The sequence below is a fragment of the Galeopterus variegatus genome, unplaced genomic scaffold (assembly GCF_000696425.1).
Source record: "Galeopterus variegatus unplaced genomic scaffold, G_variegatus-3.0.2 Scaffold43, whole genome shotgun sequence".
Taxonomy (NCBI): Eukaryota; Metazoa; Chordata; class Mammalia; order Dermoptera; family Cynocephalidae; genus Galeopterus; species Galeopterus variegatus.
In genome coordinates, this window is record NW_007726154.1 from 774,615 (window position 1) to 797,830 (window position 23,216).

Consider the following 23,216-nt stretch of genomic DNA (forward strand, 5'->3'; position numbering starts at 1 on the left):
CGGCGGGAGCGCCGCCACGCTCCCAAGCGGCGCACTGTAGCAGTGCGCCACCAGGCCGGCCCTCTCTTGCAGCTTTTAAGATTCTCTCTTTGTCTTTGAGTTTTGCCAGTTTGACTATAACGTGTCTTGGAGAAGCCCTTTTTGGGTTGAATATGTTTGGAGATCGTTGAGCTTCCAGGATCTGAAGATCTGTGATTTTTCCTATGCCTGGGAAGTTTTCAGCCACTATTTTATTGAATATGTTTTCAAAACATTCTCCTTTTTCCTCCCCTTCTGGAATACCCATGACTCGGATATTTGAGCACTTAAGGTTGTCTAATATCTCTCTCAGATTTTCTTCAATGTCTTCAATACTTTTTTCTTTTTTCTTGTCTGCTTGTGTTATTTCAAACAGCCCATCTTCAAGTTCAGAGGTTCTCTCTTCAACTTCCATTAGCCTGCTGGTTAAACTCTCCATTGTGTTTTCTATTTCGCTGAATAACTTCTTCAGTTGGGCTAGTTCCGCTACATTTATTTTAGGACGTTGATTTCCTTGTACATTTCCTCTTTCAGGTCCTGTATGTTTTTCCTGGTTTCATCATGCTGTCTAGCTGAGTTTTCTTTTATCTCATTCAGTTTCTTTAGAATTATCACTCGAAATTCCTTGTCATTCATTTCAAGGGCTTCTTGTTCTATAGGATCTGGAGTTTGAGATTTATTAACCTGTGGTGGTGTACTTTCTAGGTTTTTTGTACTTCTGGTATCTTTTTTTTGATGTTTATTCATTTTGGCAGGGGGTTTCACAGTGCCCAGGTTTGACCCTATTGGCTCAGTTGGCCTCTAGTGACTTATGTGTGTGGTTGCCTCGAGCCTTGGGCCTCTCCGGGGAGGCTCCTCTCTGTTCAGTTTGGACTCTGCTGGGCTGCTGGATCACAGGACGGTACTGCAGGTTGTGTGGTCTCTTTTGAGCTTCTACTTCCCGTGTAGAATTTCTCTCTGTTCCATGTGCTCTGGCGCTGGCTGCTGGATTCCGCTGTGGTGGCCCCACAGGTTGTGTGTTTTCTTCCGAGTCTGTGCACTAGGTGGGGCTGTTGGACCTTACCGGGGCGGCCCACAAGGTGTGTTTTTTTCCTGCTGAGTCTCCGCCTCCATAACCAGACACCTCCCCTCTCTGAGCTGGGGAGTGTCTACTGCAATCCCGTCTATCAGCCGTGTCCTCAAGCGCCCGCTCAGCTCAGCCCCACCCAGGAATACTTTCAGGTTTCTCCTGGACGCAGTCTACCCATCACTCTGGGTGGCTTTGTAGCACTGAGTGGGGGTTTCTCAGCGTGAGCTCCTCAGAGGAGGAGCCCGCAGCACACAGTTCCTCTTTGAATCCCCCCCGTGTGGATTGACTCCCATGCCCACCCGAATTCAGCTCTCTGGCAGGCTCAAGTAAGCCCGGGAGCGTTCCAACCACAGTTTTCCTAACCAAAAATCGGCTAGGCATTTTTCCGAACTGGTGGCCGCAGAGGTGGTATCTGCCTCCTGGCAACAGGAGGTTTACTGGGGGCGGAGCCCTGGGTGTGGTGGAGTAACAATTGGCCCGGCCCGCTTTTCCCTGTCTCCTGACGCTGACCAGGGGCTCCCCATGCCACCAGCCCCACCATAGAACCGTGGAGGGAGTGGGATGGGAGGCCGGCCCGCAGGCCCTGGAAGGCCCCGCACTGGGTCAAGCAAGTGGCAGGGCTCAGTGAGGAGCCGAGCCAGGTGAGGGAGGCAGACCTGGCTGAACCGGCCGGCTCTGCCCCCACCCGAGAAAATGGAGGCAGCCCTGGGGTCAGTGGCTGGTCTGGTGTGGCAGGCAGGAGATGGACAGGGGTCTGCCTCGTAAGCAGGGCTGGGCTGTGGGTCACTCACAGAGCTGGACAGTCCAGGCAGCTCTCTCTCCATTTCTGCATTGGCATGGACCCCGTCTTTGGTCTCTGGTCTCTGCCGCCTGGGGCTGTTTACTCAGTCCGGCGGTGCGGCTCGGGCACCCTCAGGAATCTTCTTTTGTGTCGGCCCTAAACTTCGAGTCTGTAGTTGCTTTTTTTATAGCTGTAGATTAGTTGTTCAAAGACTTATTCTTTTTTTGTTGCTCTTGGAAATGCAGATAGCACTCTGGCAGCTCAGCGCATGCTTCTCAGGCTCACGCTGTCTTCTGGTGCCCCCTCTCCAGACCCGTCGCCATCTTGGAATCAACAACACTTAACTTTGGAGTTACCCACGATTAAACGGCTGCTGCCACTGCTACCACCCCCATCCCTACACAGTCCCCAAAGCTTCTGAAGGAATGGCAACCCCACATCATCTTTGGTCTCCTGGAGACTTAGTGTTCAGAGGAACTTGGAATTTGGAGTTTAGGATTTAATAAGATTCAGAGACTTCAATGTCCGGAAGGGACTAGGTTTTGGATTCAAGTTTATAGTCATGATTCTAAGTATGGGCCACAATCCCGGTGCACTGACATTTCCTGAATGCTTATTTAAAATGCAGATTCTTGTTCCCAACACCTAACTGATGAAACTAGTATCTCTATGGGTCAGCTAAGGAATCAGCATTTTTAAATCACTCCTCGAGTGCTTTTTTTAAATTCAGAAAATTACTATGCTAAAGATAACAGTAAGTTTTAGATTATGAGGCGACGTACCATCCCCCCAAAATAAGCTCCTAGCATAAATAGCTTTATCGATTGTTTCAGTCAAGAAACCAACGATGCCTCCCCAAGTACTGCCTCAACCTGAGTAAAAGCTCATGACATTTTAAACCTGTAGAATAATATTGTAATGAGTTAAATATACACCAAAATTAAATTTCTGATAACATCAATACAATTTGCCAATGTTTTTAAAAATATTGAAATGATTCCTGTGCTTCCCAAAAATCCTAAGCAAAGAAGCCCATTTAGCTATTGTTAAACTAGAAACCCCTACACCAGGGTGACCCTATCTAGTCATGATAAGGCCTAGATGGGGTTGGCTGCACCCCACGATATCAGACCAAGATTATTTGGGTAACGTTCACACAAATAGCACATCTGTAGTGACCATTTCACACTTATTTGTTGTCAGCAGCCTTTCATGGTAATTTGAAATGAAAACATATGCCCCTATCTAAAACCAAATAGAAGAGTCTACTGTTTTTATTTGGGGTGGAAAGACTCTATTTTAGAGAAGAATTTAAATCTTTTGTTTTTCAAATAGCACATCATAAACATCACTTAGAGCATTTCTCTATTCAGTTTTGTACAACTAATAGTTTCTTCGAGTTAGTTAAGTGATTGCTAGCAATTAATTAGTAAGGTTAACATTGTTTTTATTGATCAGCCTGACAGTACTGATTGACAATATTAATATAATTGCATTATTTCTCGGAAAACCTTGGCGTAAGAACCTAATAGTACTGGGAAACAGTTGGTAGGTAAAGAAAAATAGATTATATTCTTTTGATTGGGCCAATTGCCTGAACATGCTGCCAGGGCTTTGATAACTAAATTAAGGGCTAAGGCTTCCTTTCACTAAGCAGCTAGGAGCTTATATTTCTGTCCTTCCTCTATACTCAGCCTGACAATGAGTCTACACAGGGGCCAGAGAAGTGGTTCTATGATCTTAGGTATGACCCCTACATTGCTGTTTCAATTATAATTACTGTCAGCAAATAAGAAAACAGTTCATAACCAACATTTGAAAATCTAAAGTTCAGTGGATACGTTTAACATCTTTTCTGAGAAATCAAGAACAAAAAGAAAGGGAAGACAAGACAACTCTGCTTTCTACCTCTCAAAAGTTCTGGAAACATTGCACTTGTTTTCCTCCAGTTGTCCGATGTGGAATTAATACTGGTAACGTCCCAGAACAATTCTGGATCTGCTACAGTGTTATTTCTTAAGTCATCCTTGTTCAAGTGTTCCTAGGAAAAGACAGTAAAACCTGAGGATCAGGTCCATTTTGAGACTAATCCAAAGTTTCCAGAAGTTTCTCTGGGAATGTAGTTGAAACCTTCAGTACTTTATTGTACTTAACTACTCCACAAAATGACTAGTTCTTTTTTACACTCAACCTATTCCTTCTAATGACTAAAATAACCCTCTAATAATTACCAAAGCTGTTAAAATTTTAAAAAATAGTTTTTCTTCTAGTTAAAATGACTGGGGGGAAAAAGTATAGGTTATGTTTGAATATTTGCTCAGAATAATATAATTATTCTAAAAGATGTTGCAATCAATGTTTCAAGCTACTTATGACAAGCATAACGTCACAGATCCCCTTTTAATAAGGGTAATAATTACCACTTAACAAGGCTTCCAGATAGTTTTCAAAGTAAATTAAGTATGTTATCTTCAGTTTTTACAACAACCTGGCAAATGGCAGCCCAATTTGACAGGTGAGGAAACTAATGGATAGAATAAATGACTAGAACAAGATCAAGCAGGTGAGAAGGAACAAAACTCAGATTTGTCTTATTCCGAAGCCTCTGTATCTTTTGTGCTATCGCAGACTTCCTCTTGGTAGAAATCCTCAGATTCTATTTAATCTTCCTGCTCAAAGGTGTCACTGTTCCCTTTATCATGCTTTAACTGTTATGGATTTTGGATCACTACTGTTGGTGGTGCTTTCAAAAAGAAGAGTAATATGGTGGTTAAGGTCACAGGTACCATGCCAAACTCACTGGGTCTGAATCTGGGCTCTGACCTTTGCTAGCTGTCTATCTTTGTATATGTTACTCCAGTTCTCAGTGCCTCTATTTCCACCTCTTTAAAATGGAGTTAATATTGGCACCACCTCACAGGGCTGCTGCGAGAATTAAATGAATTAAATCAATGCTTCTCAAACTTTAATGTGCATAGGAATCACCTGGGAATCTGGTAGACCTGTGAATCCCGATTCTGAGGGCCAAGATGGAGCCTGAGATTCTGCATGCAGGATACTTAGGACAGTGGCTAACAAGGAATGAGTTTTCAACAAATGTCGTCTGTGATCATTTAATGATCAGATAAGGAAAGGTCATTCGCAGAAAATACCACTTACAAATGAATTTTTGAGGGAATGATCATTTAAGAGATTCCCACATTGTACAGGCCAGCCCATCATGCTAGACCTTCTACAAGGCTCCACCACCACATGGTTGAAGGGTCAGGCACACGCCACCTTCTTACTGGAAAATGGTATAAATTTGAAGATACAGTTAGCGGGAATGTGGCTCACTGTGATCTAGCCCCCTAAAGAGCAATTCATTTATTGAACATCTACTATATGTCAGGCACTGAACAGGGATTACTTGACCATGCCATTATTTTAAGGTTTTTCTTAGTAGAAAATGTAGCATATATCCCCTAACACTAGTTTTAAGGTAAATCTTTGTATGTTGTATAGGGAATATCTGTTCTTCCTCCTACTTTGTTCCTTTTTGCTTTATATCTGTCACTTCCTATTTATTCCCTTTATTTCCTCTTTTTCAATCTGTTTTTTTAAGTACACCCCTCTTCTGGACAATTCTTGAGCATATTCACTTTTTCATCCACCGCATACATTTCTGAGTACCCAATTCAGATATGAGCAGTCTTCAAAAAGTTCATGGAAAGATTCAAATTACCTTTCAATTCCATATGAAGTACCTTTGTATAATAAATATACAGCTCTTGGCATTGTATGGGCTGGAAAAATATTAACTTACAGGCAATTAACCATAATTTATTTATATGTTCTACAATGTTCTATTTGACGGCCACAAAATAAAATCTTTCTTATTTATGTACCTAGCATATCTGTGAGCAAATAAAAGGGGACTTCTAGCCAAAATTACCTAAGATTACCCTTAAAATAAACACATATTTTATATTCATGTTTGAGTCCATGATATAAAGGTGTTGGATGCTCAGCTGAAAGCAAAGTCTCAGGCCCTCTGCTTGATAAATGCCTTTTTTTGTGAAACATATGTATATTATCATATTTTGCCCACTTTCACATGTCTATCTTATAAACTTAATCTTTATGGACATCCTTCTTCTCATTAGGAGGCAGTAAAAATGGTTTCACATGTTGGAAACCCAACTTAGCAGTCTTGTGATTTTCCCATTTGCTATGGAACTGCAAGTTTTTGGCCCAATTTCTTCTTAAATTCTCAAAAGAATGAAACAGAAAGCAGCCGTTCCTAATTAGACCTTTTCGAGTCACAGATCCTTGTGAGTGTCTGATGACTTTATGGATCCTTTCCACAGAAAAATAACTGCATGCACATACTTGGAGATTCCACATATAATTTCAGTAGTTTTGTAGACTCCCCAAAGTACATTCTCCAATGACTTTAGGCTAAGAATCCCCGCCATTAGAGTTCTTCAGCCAGCCAATATACATCAGTGCACATAACTGTGAAATCCTTTTCTCTGAGCCATTCACGTAAAGAAGGTGGAGAGTCGTAAACCCCCAATAAGCTCCAAATGAAGATGGGGCCACATTTCACATATCAGACACAAGTCCAAAAAGTGCAATTGACACAAGAACCTGACTTGGATGATTTGAAAGTGGCTCTGTGACCCATGAAACATGCACACACGCTTATAGAGGTGCATGCCATCGTAATGCCACGAGCACTTCCTTTTTAGAGGTAGGTATAGCTGTGATGATAGATGACAGACACCAAATTTATCGGTTACTGCAGAAACAAATGTGTCTCAGAGCCAGGAAAGCCAGGATTTTAATTCAGATTGCCATTAAATAAATGATCATATGCAAGTCATTTTGTTTCCCTTGAGAAGGGAAATGACAAGGTCACTAATCTGTTAAAGTTGTGCAATGGCAAGTAACTTTCATACCCCAAAGACTGCTCTAAGTATAAAAACAAATAACCAATGAAAGGCATTTTGGAAAAAATATCTATACATTTTCACAAAAGCACCACATATTATGATCATTTTCAAAAATACTATCAAAAATGTTGTGAGCTTCTTTTCAATTCTTGTCACTGACTCATTTCACTATCACTGCCCTTACCATTTTTACCACCCATGGTATACAGACATGCTTTATTTGCTTGGATGTTTGAGTGTCTTTTTTTGAACCTAAGGTGTGGATGGAACTCCTCTTATATGTATGCAGAGCTGTGAAGTCATTGGAAGGAAGTCCTGTGTTTTTAGTCTCAAGAGTTCACTTTATCACTGAAGTCCTAAAAGGCTCTACAAGTTGGTTAAACTAATTTAGAGAGCCTGAAGATATGTTAAATGTATAATTCATTCTGATTAGTAAATAATCTTTAACCACATAAAGGTTCCTCTTGGATGAGAACCTTTGATTGCTAGAAGAGTTTCAAACTTCAAATGCAAGTTTAGCACTCTTCCTTATAAAAAGAAATATAGCAGAGACATACTTTTCCCCCAAAGTGCTTTTACACTAATGGACAAATAAGTTTTACATTGTTCTATTTTCATGGCTTTTTACTGGGCCTTAGTGGATGTAGAAAATTCTGATTGTGTTACCTTAATCTAATAAGAGACTTTAAAAAGGTAATGACTGTCATAAAGCCTGTTTCTCCAATTCAGTCTTCTCTGATAATTCATCTAGCTTGGATTCTCTTTAATTATACGGCATTTAGAGTCTCTTCTTAATGTACTCATATTGTATTTATGTCAATTGCCAGAATTCTTCAGGGCAGAATAAGTTGCCTTTATTTCCCTCTGCTGCTTTCTTGGTAATTGTTCAAAAGGGACTAGGAAAATTCCTCTCACTCTCAGGTAAGCTTTTATAAAGGCAGTCATAATGTGGAAAGCAGAGGCTTGTGCTGAGAATGACATTGTTTCATAAAAATGTCAGTGATTTTTAATTCATAGATTTGTGAGGCAAGTGGAAAGACCTGATAAGCCTCATTTCCTTGACCATATTCATTTTTACCCTGGAATATAAATTTTGCTAATTACTATTTAAAATTGCATTTGCCTTTTAACCATCACAATGGTGTTTGTTTTAATTAGTTCAAGTTTGTGGGATGTAAAAATGTTTTCCTATTCATCAAGATGTTACTAGAATAATACTGTCCAGAGTCCTGGGTGTTCCCGAGCAAACAGGATTCTCCATAACAGATTAAAGAACACTCTCCCAAGTACGTGTACGTAGGTAGTAAGAAACATATAACCCACGGAAAAAAAACTTATTTTTGAAACACTTATCACTAAAAATTCAGCAATTCCAAGGAATAATTACATTAACCTACACTGCACTCTAAATTCGCTCAACTATACCTCCAGCAACACAAAGTCCTGTTTTAAGATAGTACTGCATTAACCCCAAAGACTGCTCAACTTTATGTTTCTTTTCAGTACCAAATTTTCACAACTTGCTTTCAATGCCTGGAATATCCTCTGAGGCTCCTCTGTGCATCCAAAGGTCAAGGAACTGACATTTCAATATCAGCAACATAGCTTTGGAAGCCAGCAGAAAGATAAACACAGTGAGGTGCTTGTGCAATCTTGACAAGTAATATAGCTCATGCAATCTAAGGTATCCCAAGTGAAAACAACAGATGTTAGTCTCTGCTTTGGGTAAGAGATCCTGGCAGGTCATAGCCAGAATCAGGATTGAGCATCTTAAACTCTCTTAAAAAAAGAACTATCAGGATAAGAGGATCTAAATTGAGAAATTATATCCACCCCAAGAATTCACATCACAGACTCTAAGAATGGACAGAATTAAATGCCAGCCTTTGGAGACATTTTCTGAACCACAAATATTTTTGTGTCAATAAGTGCTACAATTGAGCTTTAAGTAGTTTTGAACCAAGAGTGAAGCAAAAGAATTTTTTAATAAAAGATTTAAGAGGGTTTACATTTAGCTTAACAAAACTTTCTCCCAAGGCTTGCTGAAACATTTATTTAAAACACTCACACCTATTCAAATACATCTTTCTAAAATAAGTCTTCTAAAACAGATTCTTATAATTTCTAAGCTTTTCCAGAGCAAAGAGTTCGACTCATTCACAGTGTGTAATGGCTTGCCAGAGTAGGTTCTCAATTTGTATTTGTTGAATAAATAATGCTTTCACATATTTCCTTGCTAGAAAACCTTTAAGGGACCCCTATCCCATGTCTATCCTATATGAGTTGAAAATCTCCTCTAGTCGTGTTTTCCACCACTCTCCCCCACTGTTCTGAGGCTTAGTTCTTTACGGAGTTCTTGCTACCAGGATTGTGATCTCTCTTTCCATTTGTCTTCTTTTTTTTTTTCCTTTTTGTCTTTTTTTACTGACTGGTAATGGGATTTTTTTTTTTTTCCTTTTTGTCTTTTTTTACTGACTGGTAATGGGATCGCAACCCTCGGTCTTTTTGTCTTTTTTTACTGACTGGTAATGGGATTTTTTTTTTTTTCCTTTTTGTCTTTTTTTACTGACTGGTAATGGGATTTTTTTTTTTTTCCTTTTTGTCTTTTTTTACTGACTGGTAATGGGATTTTTTTTTTTTTCCTTTTTGTCTTTTTTTACTGACTGGTAATGGGATTTTTTTTTTTTTCCTTTTTGTCTTTTTTTACTGACTGGTAATGGGATTTTTTTTTTTTTCCTTTTTGTCTTTTTTTACTGACTGGTAATGGGATTTTTTTTTTTTTCCTTTTTGTCTTTTTTTACTGACTGGTAATGGGATCGCAACCCTCGGTGTTGCACCTGCACCGCGCTCAGCCAGTGAGCGGGAACCAGTCTCCACATGGGATCTGAACCCTCGGCGGGAGCGCCGCCACGCTCCCAAGCGGTGCACTCTCCAGTGCGCCACCGGGCCGGCCCTCCATTTGTCTTCTTAATCTTATCTATCATCAAGTCCCAATTCAAGGCTTGCCTTGTCCATAAATTCTTCTCCTTGTGTTTAGCCCACAAAGCTTTCTGTATGACTATTTCACCCTTAGATCCTAGTGATTCTCACTCAGCTCTTCTTTAACTGTCAGATGTGTGACATGGAGTTTAAGCACCTTCAAAATAATGATCATGTCTTATGTATCCTTTTTCTTTCAGGTTCCAGCCTAGCATGAAAAATGGATACTGGATATGATGGGCTTCTGAAGCCTGGACTAAGAAATTCTCATGGAGTCAAGACAGCCCAGATAACTGGACGATTCAGTTCACTTCCATTAATAGATTGGACTCAGATTTAGGCCCACATCATGAGAGATCTTCCAGACTCTAAAAGGAACAGGTGTGCAATTTTATTGTAGAATTATCGCAAATTTTCAGTTATCTGCCTAAATGACCATAGACCCATATAACTCAGTCTTTTGTGTTATGAAAGTTCTACATTGACACCAATCTCTCTCTTTCTTAAAAATCAAAATGTGCCGGGCCGGCCCGGTGGTGCACTGCTACAGTGCACCACTTGGGAGCGCAGCAGTGCTTCCGCCGAGGGTTCGGATCCCACATACAGACCGGTTCCCGCTCACTGGCTGAGCGAGGTGCGGGCGCAACACTGAGGGTTGCAATCCCGTTGCTGGTCCCGGTCCGGTACAGGTGCGACACTGAGGGTTGCGATCCGTTGCCGGTCACGAAAAAAGACAAAAAGGAAAAAAAAAATCAAAATGTGCCAATCTTTGCACTGCAAGAGTGAGTTCAGACTGATGTGTAAGTATATCTTTTACAATCATCAGGGACTGTACAATTCTTTTTGGAAGATGAGTTTTGTATTGTTGAGGTGCCTATATTCTATTTCAAACTGTCCTCTGGAGCAACTGAAACCCAAAGATCATAGCAAGAAGAAACGAAAATTGCATTATACCTAGTTTTCTTTTCCCACAGACTTAATAAACTAAAATTTCTACAGAGCAGTGAGCCAGTTTTCCTCAAACCCAGAGGTTTTTGACACTGACATTTGTGAAAGGGAGTCAACTAGACAAAACGGATCACCATCCTTGCAGCAGGTTATGGGCTGATAATTTATTTACACTGGATCAACAAGGAGTGCAAAGGAGAACCAGAAATAAAGAGTGAGAGAGAAAAGGAAAGAGGAATAAAGGCAAGAATAACATGATGTGAACTAAAAACTAGCTCTTAGGTGACGCTAATATGGAACTCTACATGAAAACTTTGCATCTCATCAGCTGATACAGTATAGGATCCAGCCCTCACTATGAACCTGCTATAAAGCTCAAACTTTCAAAAATTGTTTCAAACATACATTGAACAATTTTTAGAACTACTATTATGTGTCAGGCATTGTTCTAAATATCAGTGATGTATCAGTGAACAAAACAAAGTCTCTGTTCTCATGGTATTTATATTCTAGTGAACGGCCAGGATTTAAATATCAAACAATACAGTAGTATGCATTAATTGAGCAACTGTTAAGTGCTGGGTGCCTTGCATGTAATATTTTATTTAATCCTCAAAATAACCCAAAGAGGTAGAAATAACATCATCTCTATTTTCTAGTTGAAGAAACTAAAGTTTACAGAGAGCTAGGTAATTTCCACAGGGCCACACACTTAGTAAGAATTGGAGCTAGGATTTGAACCTACATTTCCTGGACTGCTAAGCAAGATAGCCCAAACTGTCTTTAAATACCAGAGCTCTAACTTAAGTGGTCAAAAATATATTTTACCTCATAGATGTTCTGTATTATAGTGAAAAGTCAGAATTAGGAAAAGTTTGATTCTTGAAATTTTAAATTAATTTTATATCATGAACTTTATTTTATGCAGAGCTGTTGGAATAGCAAATGGCAGGGCATTTATTTTCACATTAAACCCTCTATCTGTTAAACCAGAAGTACCTTATACAGCCTCCTGCAATATCCTCAATTGTCTATATGGACAATATTTTGCTTGCCTGCAAAATATAATTTTAAAATATTTCCAAAAATCTCCAAAAGAGAAGTATTCTAATGACTGAAAAAGACTGTTCAGTGCTAATCTCTCTGAGTTCTCTTTGGGTTGGTTCTCACCTAGAATCTTTTTAGAAGAATCTGAGCCTTGACCCAGGGAACCTATCAGGGGCTCTTGGCAGTGCTAGGGCTCACCACCAAGAGGCTGGTAGCTGTGAACACTATCACTCTGGACATTTCCAGAAATGAGTGCTGTTTTCCAGAATGTTGAGATTCCTGCACATGGACAAATACTTCACTGCCTCAGAAGTGTTAATGAGAATTTTACAAGGGAGTGTGGGAGGACAAATCTCAGGTCTTTTTAACTGTCAGCCCCTGGGACTCACTTATAGTTCATAGAAGCCCTGTGGGAAAATGAAAGACAGAGCAAGCCAGACAACATGACCTGAAGTGGACCTGCAGCATACAGAGAGCTGTACTAATCATAAGGAACACAATACACATTGTCTCTGCCCCTGAGATTTTATATTCTAAAGGAGGAAGGAAAAACATTTTCAAATATCCCAGTCAACAAGACATGCATCTAATTAAAGCTAGGTAACCACTGGAGAAATCTATCATGACTGTGGAATTCTTCCTCCCTAAGGGCTGTTTCTTTCCAGAAGCCGTATAACACGGTGGTTGGGAAAACAGCATTGGGAAGCAGACTGCCTGGGTTAGAATTCTGACCTGCACCTTTCTAGTCCTGTGACCTCAGCTGGGTCGTGTAACTTCTTGTGCCATGGTTTCCTTAAGTGCAAGATGGGAATGATAACAGTATTTCCCTCACAGCATTGTTGTGAGTATTAAATGAGTTAATATATATAATGTACTTGTATTAAGTGAGTATTAAATGAGTCAATATATATAAGGTACTTGTAACAGTGCTTGACTGGTGGTCAGTGCTATAGTGAGTGCTACTTCTAGCTGGTATTACATTCTGTTTGTCTTTAAGACAGATCTTAAGATTGAGTTATTTCCTTATTCTAGTAGCAATAATAATGTTTTTTTACTTGTACTGAATGTTTAACATGAAATGAAACATGTCCTATTTCATTTAATTCTCACAACAACCTTATGATGTAGACACAATTGTAAACTGCATTTGAATATGAAGGAAACAAAGCTTAGAGAGTTTTATTTGTTTTAATTTTTTATTGAAACATAATTGATTATACATATCTGTGGGGTACAGCATTGAATGTCAATACCTGTGAGCAATGTGATGCTCAAATCAGGATAATCAGTATATTCAGCATTACACAATGTAATCCTTTTTGTGGGCCTTTACTAATTTCTCACTAACCCTCCCCTTCACCCTGTTCCCACCTCTAGTAGCTTCAGTTCTGTTCTCTCCTTTTGAAAGTTCAATAAATTATTGTGATTGTTGTATCTTTATTTCTTACTTTTTTGTTTTCTTTAGCTCCCACTCATGAGTGAGAATATGTGACATTTCTCTTTTTGTTCCTGGTGAGAGGTTTAGATAACTTCTTTAAGACTCAAATTCAGGGCCAGCCCGGTGGCGCACTGGAGAGTGCGCTGCTTGGGAGCGCAGCGGCGCTCCCGTTGAGGGTTCGGATCCCATGTGGAGACCGGTTCCCGCTCACTGGCTGAGCGCAGTGCGGGCGCAACACCGAGGGTTGTGATCCCGTTTCCATTCCCTGGTACGGGCGCGACACCGAGGGTTGCGGTCCCGTTACCGGTCAGTAAAAAAAAAAGACAAAAAGGAAAAAAAAAAAAAACTCAAATTCAGATCCATCTGACTCTTCTGGAATCCATTTTCTTTTATGATTCTTTCTTCCCCCCTCAACCATGAAAGAATGTTGGGGAGAATGCTCTAGTATTTGAGATAGGACAGGAGCTAAAAGAAAATTGGTAAGTGGGTAGAGGAAGGAATTGAACATCACTAAATTTTATCATGGAAAGCAACTGAAGTGCAGGCAACAACAGCAGAATTTTGTTGCCTCTCAAGTTTCTTTAAGTATCTGAAAAACCAAACATTAGAATTCCACTCAGATTATGTTTTCTATTCCTAAAGTTCCCTTTACTTATAATTATGATAGGAAAAGTTAAGATGAATTAAAAGAGTTAGAGGTTCTAAGACCAGAGTTATTGGACTCAGTCAGAATTTGATCAGAAAAACATAAAGGCTGATGGAGCTATCAGAAATCTGTTGAGATTGGTAAGAGGGAGAAAAAGGATGTATGTCCTTGAACAGACACTCTGGGATGCATTAAAGCAACAGATAGCTCTTTAAAATTGGTGACTACATCCTCCATGGTCAGCCCAAACTAGTCTTAAAATATCTACATTGAGAAAAGAACTAGTGCTGCTCCAAGAGGCATCAAGATAATGCTGAAGTTTTATTCAGTCCTTTGGGGCAGACTGAAAAATAATAAGTTTATTAAAATTGCCTATGTATCATGCTATGAAAACTTCTACAAGGATGCGCAGTTGGGCTTCAATTTGGATGACTCTGTTGCTGCATATTAAAGGCCTTTGATTTTAATATCCAATAATGAATAAAACTACTGGTGGGTGTCCTCCTGAGTCATAATGTAATCACAGGAGAATGGCTGAGACTGGCTCTCATTTCTTTTCACTATTGAATATTTGCTCTTGTCCAAATGTACCTAAGCTGAGAACACAACAATGAATCATTGTATATGTAGTGAAAGAAACCAAGGAGATTTTGTCACAAGGAAAGGAAGAACTGATTAGAGTCAAATAAAAATGTGGTTTTGGAATTACTGGAATAATAGGGTTTTCTAGAAAGATCAACTTTAGGCATCCATGGTCCTCCAAGTAAGCCAAAATTTTTCTGCAATAAATCATAGTTTATTGAGAACTGCCATGTTTGTTCTCTAAGTAAAGGCCTAGCCCCACCCTGATCATAGATCGCTGAAAAGGCAGGGCTTAGCTCTAGGATTTAGTATTACCTACCTGCCGAGGTGCCTCAGTGCTGATTGCTGATCACCTATGCTGATTGTCGAGTTAAACCTTCTCTTTATGATCCCGAAAACAGTGCTGCCTAAATGGTGGGTGGGATTTCAATGTGCCTTGCTTCCTGGACTTTTGTCACTTGGCAAACTGCATTGTCTTAGTTGAGTTGGTATAAAGTCAAATTCAGGCTTCCTTATGTTTCTTCCTGTCCCCAAGTAAATCCATTGTGCGGCCCCAATTCTTCACTCTTTCCTCTGTCCACACTCTTTTCAGTGTTATCTGGCAGCTCCTCCATTCAAGCAATGGAATCTGTTTCTCTACTCCTTGCCTTGACTTCTGCCATTTTGACCTGTTTTTGACAAAAAAATGTGGGAAAAAGTAAATGTGTAGAATGCCAGCTCCAAGCCCAGTTGCAAGACGCAATGAGCACTAACTTTCTGCCTTAATCATGAGAACAAGAACAGACTATTGTACTGGAAGATGGGAGAGCACATGGAGCAGAACTGATAAGCTGCTGTCACATTCAAGGTCCCAGAGAGTCTACCCCAAATCAGCAAAGCCACCTGCTGTTGATCTGAAGCTGGCATAATTGAGTGCCAATGACTAGCAGAACCACCTAGCCATCCTAATAACTCTTGGGCAGGGAAATGGTGGCTGTATTAACACCACTAGATTTGGGGATGGTTTGTAACATGGTGATATCTAACAGATACAACCACCATGCTTTATCCCCAGTTCTGAGTGCACCCTGATATAGCTTCTACTGAATGTGAGCTGGAATCTTCAGCTCCTGAATAGCATCTGACATTCAGTACTTGTCCTAATATAATTACTAAATAAATGATATAATTGAACTCACATCAGTGAACATTTGGATTGCTCTTTAATTTGAAATCAGATGTAAGTTTTCTTTCTAATCAGCATCTTTCTAGACTGTGTCTCTTTTATATTCTTAAGTTGATATCCTCTATTTTATTTTCATTTAGACAGAAATTAATGAAAAATTTGAGAGACTGATAAACCTTCTAAATTCTTTAGTAGAGGAATTTGGAAAGTAGGAGGAACCATATGAAGAGAAGGGCAAATAATCCCAATGCAAATGAGAATGAAAAGTTTGCCTTGGTTTTATAAGTCTGATGATAAAATTCTGAACCACGAAACAATTCTTAGAGGTGTTATACAATAACAAATCTTTACATTTTTGTGTGGTTTCAAATTGTTGTTACCTGTCCTCCATTTGATACATTACCATATCTTTTGATTTTCCTTGAAACTTTACCCAGAAGCACAGATATTAAATATGACTGTAAATCTTTTTAATTTGGTGACTTAATTCTTCTGCTTAGTAAAATTCAGGATTTAGCTACGTTTTCTCCTGTTCTCTGACACTTTGAGATCTTCAGCCAAATGAACCATTTGCTTAGTAGTAAATGGTTTTGATATATTGTGACATGTAGTTTTAGATCATATTTTTAATGCTGCCCCACATTCCGTTATAAGAATATACTGCTGCACATGTTTCTGAACTTTTTATTCGGGACAGTTAAGTTGTCTCCAAGTTTTGCAGTTTTCAACAATGATGCTGCAAACATGCATTTGCTGTCTTTATGTACCAATGTGTGTGGTTTCTCCCTAGCATATAAATCCAGAAGTGGTATTGCTGGTATGTGCATCTTTCATCTTATTAAATATTACCAGATTGCTCTTCAAAGTAGTTATACCAATTTACACTGCTATCAGTGTCTGCTATCAGCAAAGTTCCCTTTGCTGGATGCATTGATAGTCCTTAAATCCAATGGGACTAAAATGACATCTCATTGTTGTTTTAATGTTCCTTTACTAATTACCCATAAAGTTAAATTTACCTTCTCAAATGTTTATTGGCCTTTGGGGTTTCTTCTTCTGTGAATGGCCTGATCATTTCTTTGCCCATTTTGTGATTTTGTTTGTTAATATTTTACTAGTGGAAAAATTCACATTAAATCCTGTTTTTATTTATTTATTTTTTTCTTTTCTTGAAAAGAAGATCTGGCAGTACATGCCAACTTTTTCATAAGGCAATAGTTTATGAGAACTCTTAAGCATACAATTTTCAGTTTGCCCACAGTCCCTGTCATTCCTTACTGCATTAAAACCAATCTGCTTCATTTACTTCATTTTACCTGTCCGACCCCTAGAGGCATTTGAATTAGGGAGTCTTATCTTAGAACCACCTGAACCAGGTTAGGAATCCAGAATTCATCTGGGTTTCTCTTGAAAATATTGCTTAACAAGGTTAAATATTTGTTTAAATGGTACATAAAAGGATTCTATTCTTTAAAAAAAAAAGGAAAAGAAAAGAAAAAGAAAAACAAAGCAACAACAAAAAAAAATTATTTAGTTTATTTTACAGAAATGTCTCTGCTTTAGATAATCCCAAAGCATGAAAATCCAGATTTTTAGAAGCAGAGGATGATTGTTCTCTCTGTTCTAACTAAATTCTTCTGCAGTTTGACTTTAAAACTTACCAAAACTCACTATGGGATTTCTTTTACAAAGCAAGCTCCCCTAATGCACTTAAACATACATTATTATTCAGCCAACATATATATAACAACCCCTCATTACAGCCCACTTTCTAAAAACATTTACTACGTAACAGAAGTTACATGTATACTTTGATTGTGATAACATTTTCAGCTGATTAAAACAAAAAATACATTCATTAGCACTCTGCCTCACCTGAAAGTTAAAGTTGATGGGAGCCCTGGTCCCTGGTAGAGTAACAGAAACCCTAAAAACAAGAGGCAGAGGGAAAGTGTGAGAGGTTTTAAGTGGAAATCAACAAATGAGGTATTCCAGGGCATTTTTTCACTGATGAGGATCTGAGATGCAAGGCTGATCTGAAGGAAGTGAATTATTTCCCCAAGGCACTATGTCTGCTCTTCTGGTAGCTGCTACCACATAAATATTAATGTCTGTTTTGGATAGCATAGCCTCAATGACTATGCTCACTTCAGGCATGGATAATGCAGAAAAACAAGAATATAATACATTATTAATCTCCTCCTGTTCTTCATACAAAATAAACTTTAAAATGAATCTACCTAAACTGATTAATTTCTACTTTGATTGATGTTACATTATTATTAAAGTATGAAAACAAATCAACCTCCTAAGTTCAGACTGAATACTCTTATTACTAAATTTTTATCCCTTCAATAAATGTTTATCGAGCACCTACTATGTACCAGGAACTAGAAATAAAACCATCAATAGGCTCTGCTTCGTAGATCACGCTATGTTCGCCCAGCCCATGCTTTATATAGCTCTGCTCAAGAAAGTGTATTCAAATCTATCCTCAACTGTTGCTTTTTCAGCTCATCCCATTCCTCTTGAAAGCTTAATGTTCTGTCTGTCTTCTCTGCTCTTACTTTCTGTCACCTTTCAACCAGTTCCAAGCACAGACAGAATTAGGGGGCTGAGAGAAGAATGGTGAGAGCATTCTCTAAAAGTGGTGCCATTTCAAAAAGATGCATAAATAAAGGTAATATGTTGACACTACGCTTGCTAATAACATGATGAAAAGATATTAGAGGAAGAAGTATGCAAAAAGGGATCAGTACATGAAATATTTCATGAAAACAAGAGTGGTAGGCCCATGGGCAGGAAGCGAATTTAGTCAAAAGGTGGTGCCGAGATCATCTCGGAAGCAGCATGTTTCTGACCAAGAGACCCAGATCTAGGCAACCACACTTATTGGTCAAAAGGTGAATCCTTATTACATGTGCCTGCACTTATGCAGGATCAGGCATTGAATGGTTGGGTTCTAAGCATTCCTGTCTACCTTTAAGAAAAGTGACTGTACAGACATATTCTCATTTCTGCACATATTGTAGGTTTGCCTTGAAACCCTAAAGCATTCCTCTCCATTTTAATAATCTGTTGTTTGTGTTCTACTTAGTATATTTCTACAGCAAGGTCTGATGATCACTGTTCAAAACAAATCCCTTTACTGAATAACCTAAACTTGTTTAATGTTTAAACAACTTAGAAGATTTTCTTTTACATGGAAAACAAGTATTTTTATACTCAACTATTTCATATGGAATATTATATTATATAGTATAAAATATTTGGCATTACTACAAATCTGAAGTTTTATCAATGTCTGATTCACTAAATTAAAGACTGCGTAAAATCTAAGTATATTAAAACTGGCAAAAGAAATCAAGGCCTGTTTCAACTTTCTAAAATCTCCTAACACTCTGGAGTAGAGAAATATTCACCCTTATGTGTCAGGTAAACAATAGACAAGCGTTAGTTTCCACAAGAGAGACAAACTTCTCTTACTAGTCCCCTAGAAGATAGGATTCCATGCTTCATTAAGGAAGCATCCTCATCTCTGATAGATCTTATTTTATCTCACATAGCAATTATAGGCCCTTGTCCAATCACACTCCAATATTTGTACTTTATTTTCTCTCAAGTAGATGTCAGAAAGAAATATGCTATGTTTACATTTTTTGATACATTTCTCCTCTATTGAACCAAGGCTGCTTTAGGGCAGTAGCTTGAGCTTCATTTGATGATTACAACAACACTGCTCAAAGTCAATGGAAGACACAGGAAAAGAGAATCCAAGGAAAAGAAAGTAGAAGGATACTGAGGGAAGTGAACAAACAGCAGACAATGAAAGAAATTGTGAAGATTAGGAATAGGAGCAGTTGAGATATAGAACTGGTAATGAATCCAGATCTTGCAAGATGTTTGTGATCCTGTAACTAACAAGGAAACTTACCAGTCCATTAATGGAGTAGAGTTTGAAGGACAATATTGGAGTTTTCTGTTTCTCACAGCACATTAATTTGGTCTCTGAGGAAACATTCCCTATGTAGAGTACCTGAAATGTTTGGCAAAATATAAATTAATCATCATCTTCTTAAGAGTATGACTGAGTTTTGGCAAAGTTAAGGAAATCATCTGAGACCAGAAGCTGTAAAGTATTGCAAATCCAGAAAAATAAATAAGTGCTGAAACAGGTGTTTATTATGGGGATATCTGAAAATTACTTGAGATCAAGAGCCTACGTTTTGAAAGTTCATGTACGCGGTGGACAGGAGTCAAACCCATAAGCTAGATTGGACACCAAAACAATCAAAAAGCAACACTCTTCATGGAAATCAGTGGGGATACATACTTACTCAGTTTGGGCTCCAGGCGAAGCTACTAAATAAATAAATGGACAGATGGAAGAAGGAAAGAAGAAGGGAAGGGAGGGGATGGAAGAAAACTTCTCCCTGGGTAGTGCCTAACCATATAACCATCGACATTGCCCACACAAATTTAGAGCTGGAATTCATCATAAATGTATGATCCAAAAAACCCAAGGCACGTATTAATTGTAAGTGGTCCCAAATAACCTACAAGAATGACAGTTAAACTGCCATCATATCAATAATGATAAAAACCAGAAAAATATGAAAACATTTCTCAAAGTCCCAAGAGAAAATAATACTCATCCTAAAATTTCATACCCATAAAAATGTTTTCATTTGGAATGAAGTCAAAATAAAGATGTTTTCAAACAGCAACAACAACAAAAACTGAGTTTATTAATAACAAACCTTCACCAAAAAACTTCTAAAATAATACTTCAAGAAGAAGGAAACCGATCCTTGAAGCAAAGTTTGAGATTTGAGAAAGAATGGTGAGCAAAAAACTGACAAGACTAAACAACATTGACTGTTTAAAATAATAACAATGGTGACATATAAATGTGGAGTTAAAAAATATAAAGGAGAGAAAACTGCCTCTCAAGAAGGACAGGATTTATGCTATGAGGGCAGCAATACTTATAAAGATTTAATAACTTAGACAGTGCTGTCTTGGAATATCAACGGATAAATGAAACAACGGAACAGAAAAAGAAAGCCCGGAAACAGACTTATGTGTGTGTAGAAACTTGGTATTTGACAGAGCTGCCATGGCAGAACTATGGCAAAAATGGACTGTTTAGGAAATTGGTTTTGCAGATGGGAAAAAAAAATGAAATAGGGCCATGATTCAGACCATACACAAAATTCAATTTCAGATGGACCTAAATGTGAAAATAAGAACTCCAAAACCCTTCTAAGGCAATATAGGAGTATATTTTTAAGAACTTGATTCACAAAAAGATTTCATTAAGACCTAAAGGAAGCACAAAACATAAAGAAAAAAATTGGAAAATGTGTCAGAATTTATATCGAGAATTGATTTTTAAGACACTGTACTGAGAATAAAAGTACAGCCTCCACCTAGGAGAAGTTATTTGCAAAACACACAACTGTCAAAGACTGGAATCCAGAACACAGCAAAGACTCCTATACATCAACAATAAAAAGTCAAACCAGAGAAAAGGCAAAAGGAAATGAATTGAAGAAGAAACATGAATAAGCTAATTAAAAGATGCTTAACTTTATTAGTCATCGAGGAGAAGCAACATAAAATCACAGTGAAATATGATTTTGCTCCAAACAGATGAGGGAAACAAAAGAAATATCTATGAATAGCCAGCATTGGAGAGCATGTCAGGCAAGAACTCCCACCAAGCACAGGTGAGAGGGGAAATCAGCACAACCTCTTCGGAAACAATTTTCCATTACTTAGTCAGGTTTAACAACCCTTTGACGCAGCGGTAACTCTCCTTAGTAACGTCGTCTTGAGAAACTTAAATGTGTGTACGTAAAATCATATTTTTCACATCAGTATTGTTCACATCAGTGCCGAACAGGAAACAACCAAAAATAACTCTCAGCAATATATGAATCATGGCATATTTATATAGTGAAATTTCACACCACATGAAAAGAAATGACCTATAATTAAATGCATCCATTTGAATGAATCTCAAGAACTGAATGTTGAGCAAGGATAGCAAGTGAGAGAAAAATATATACAGTTTGATACCATTTATACATGATTAAAAACATACAAAACTAAAGAATGTACTGTTCAGGGATACATAATTATACTATTAAATAAGTAAAAGTAAGGCAGGAAAACACCACATTCAGAATATTCTATTTCTTAAGCTAGGTGGTGGTTACATGGGGTATTTTATTATTTTTCTGTAAACTGTACCTACATGTTTTATGCAGACTTTTGGAAAACATGAGGTAAATTATAGAAACTACTTAGGTGTTATTCTATATTTACATATTTAATTGTTTGGACAACTGTAATTCTCATTTTAGAGTGTCTTCACAGTATGCATATGATTCTAAATCTATCTTCATGTAGTCTGGTTTCTAAGACTACCTCTTCCCATATAGTTAGAGACAGGTGATAAAATTGGAAAGACCCCTCCTCCCATTCCAGCCCTGTCCCACCTCGTTACAGATTCGTTTTCCCATGCTCAGCATAAGCTCAGGAAGCATGCAGTGCTCCTAGGCACTAGACCCCATGTTCAGAGGTTGCACCTTGGTGATTTTACACAAACTCAGCTTCTGCTCTAGAGCCCAGGGGTGACCTACTCAAATACCAGTAATCTTGCAGAACCTGGAACAATACTCATCTTAGAACCTCAGATGCTGCTTCTGGCTCTGGCTTCCTACACTGGACTTTTCTTCCTTGGGATGAATTCTAAAGACAGTGCCTCCACTCCCCACCACCATCACTGCCACCACTTTCCTCCACCAGGAGATTCCTCAGCTTCCAAGTAGTTCAGTCCATGTAAATAGCTCCCAGAGAGGGAGGCTCACACGGTTTACACACCCAGTCTTTACTTGGACCCTGCAAGAATACCCCACAACAAGAACATCACCTTTCTTCTTATAGAATGAAGGTCTAGATTTTGATTTTTTGTATCAGATTAAAATTTTCCAACATCTTTAACTTTATTTCAGTCCTGGCATTGGATTTTTTTATTAATTCTTATTGCAATTATTTATTTTATCTTTTTACTGTGATATGTATCATTTTATAACTCATAAGGGGCAATGGCCATGTCAAGTAGAATTATCCACCACTTCATGGCAGATGGGTGCAGAGCGCAAAGAAGAGACAAATCTTCCAAAAGCATTAGTTGTTCACAAGTTAGAAGCTTGCATTTGAATCTGGATGGATTCGCCGTGTCTGTGTCTCTATAATTCCTCCACCCTTAAGATATTCCTCTGTGGTCTAACACCAACATCTCTTTAGCCTGCGACCATGAGTTAGTCTTACTGCTTTTCCAATTTACAAAATGATGCTTACCTTCTGAATTGTTCCCCTTGGGTGGTAGCTTCCAGACTTTTTAGCTTACAACCCTATTTTTGGTTTCATGTAGAGACTCATGGCTTTCCAAAATGTGTTGAATGTGACATAAATATTTAAAGAAAGTAAAAGAGTTTTGAGAATTTGAGGTTAAGTTGTTGCTGTTGCTACAGCTAAAACAAAACAAAACACAGCAGACAAATACCACCCCCCCCCCAAAAAAAAAAAAAAAAAA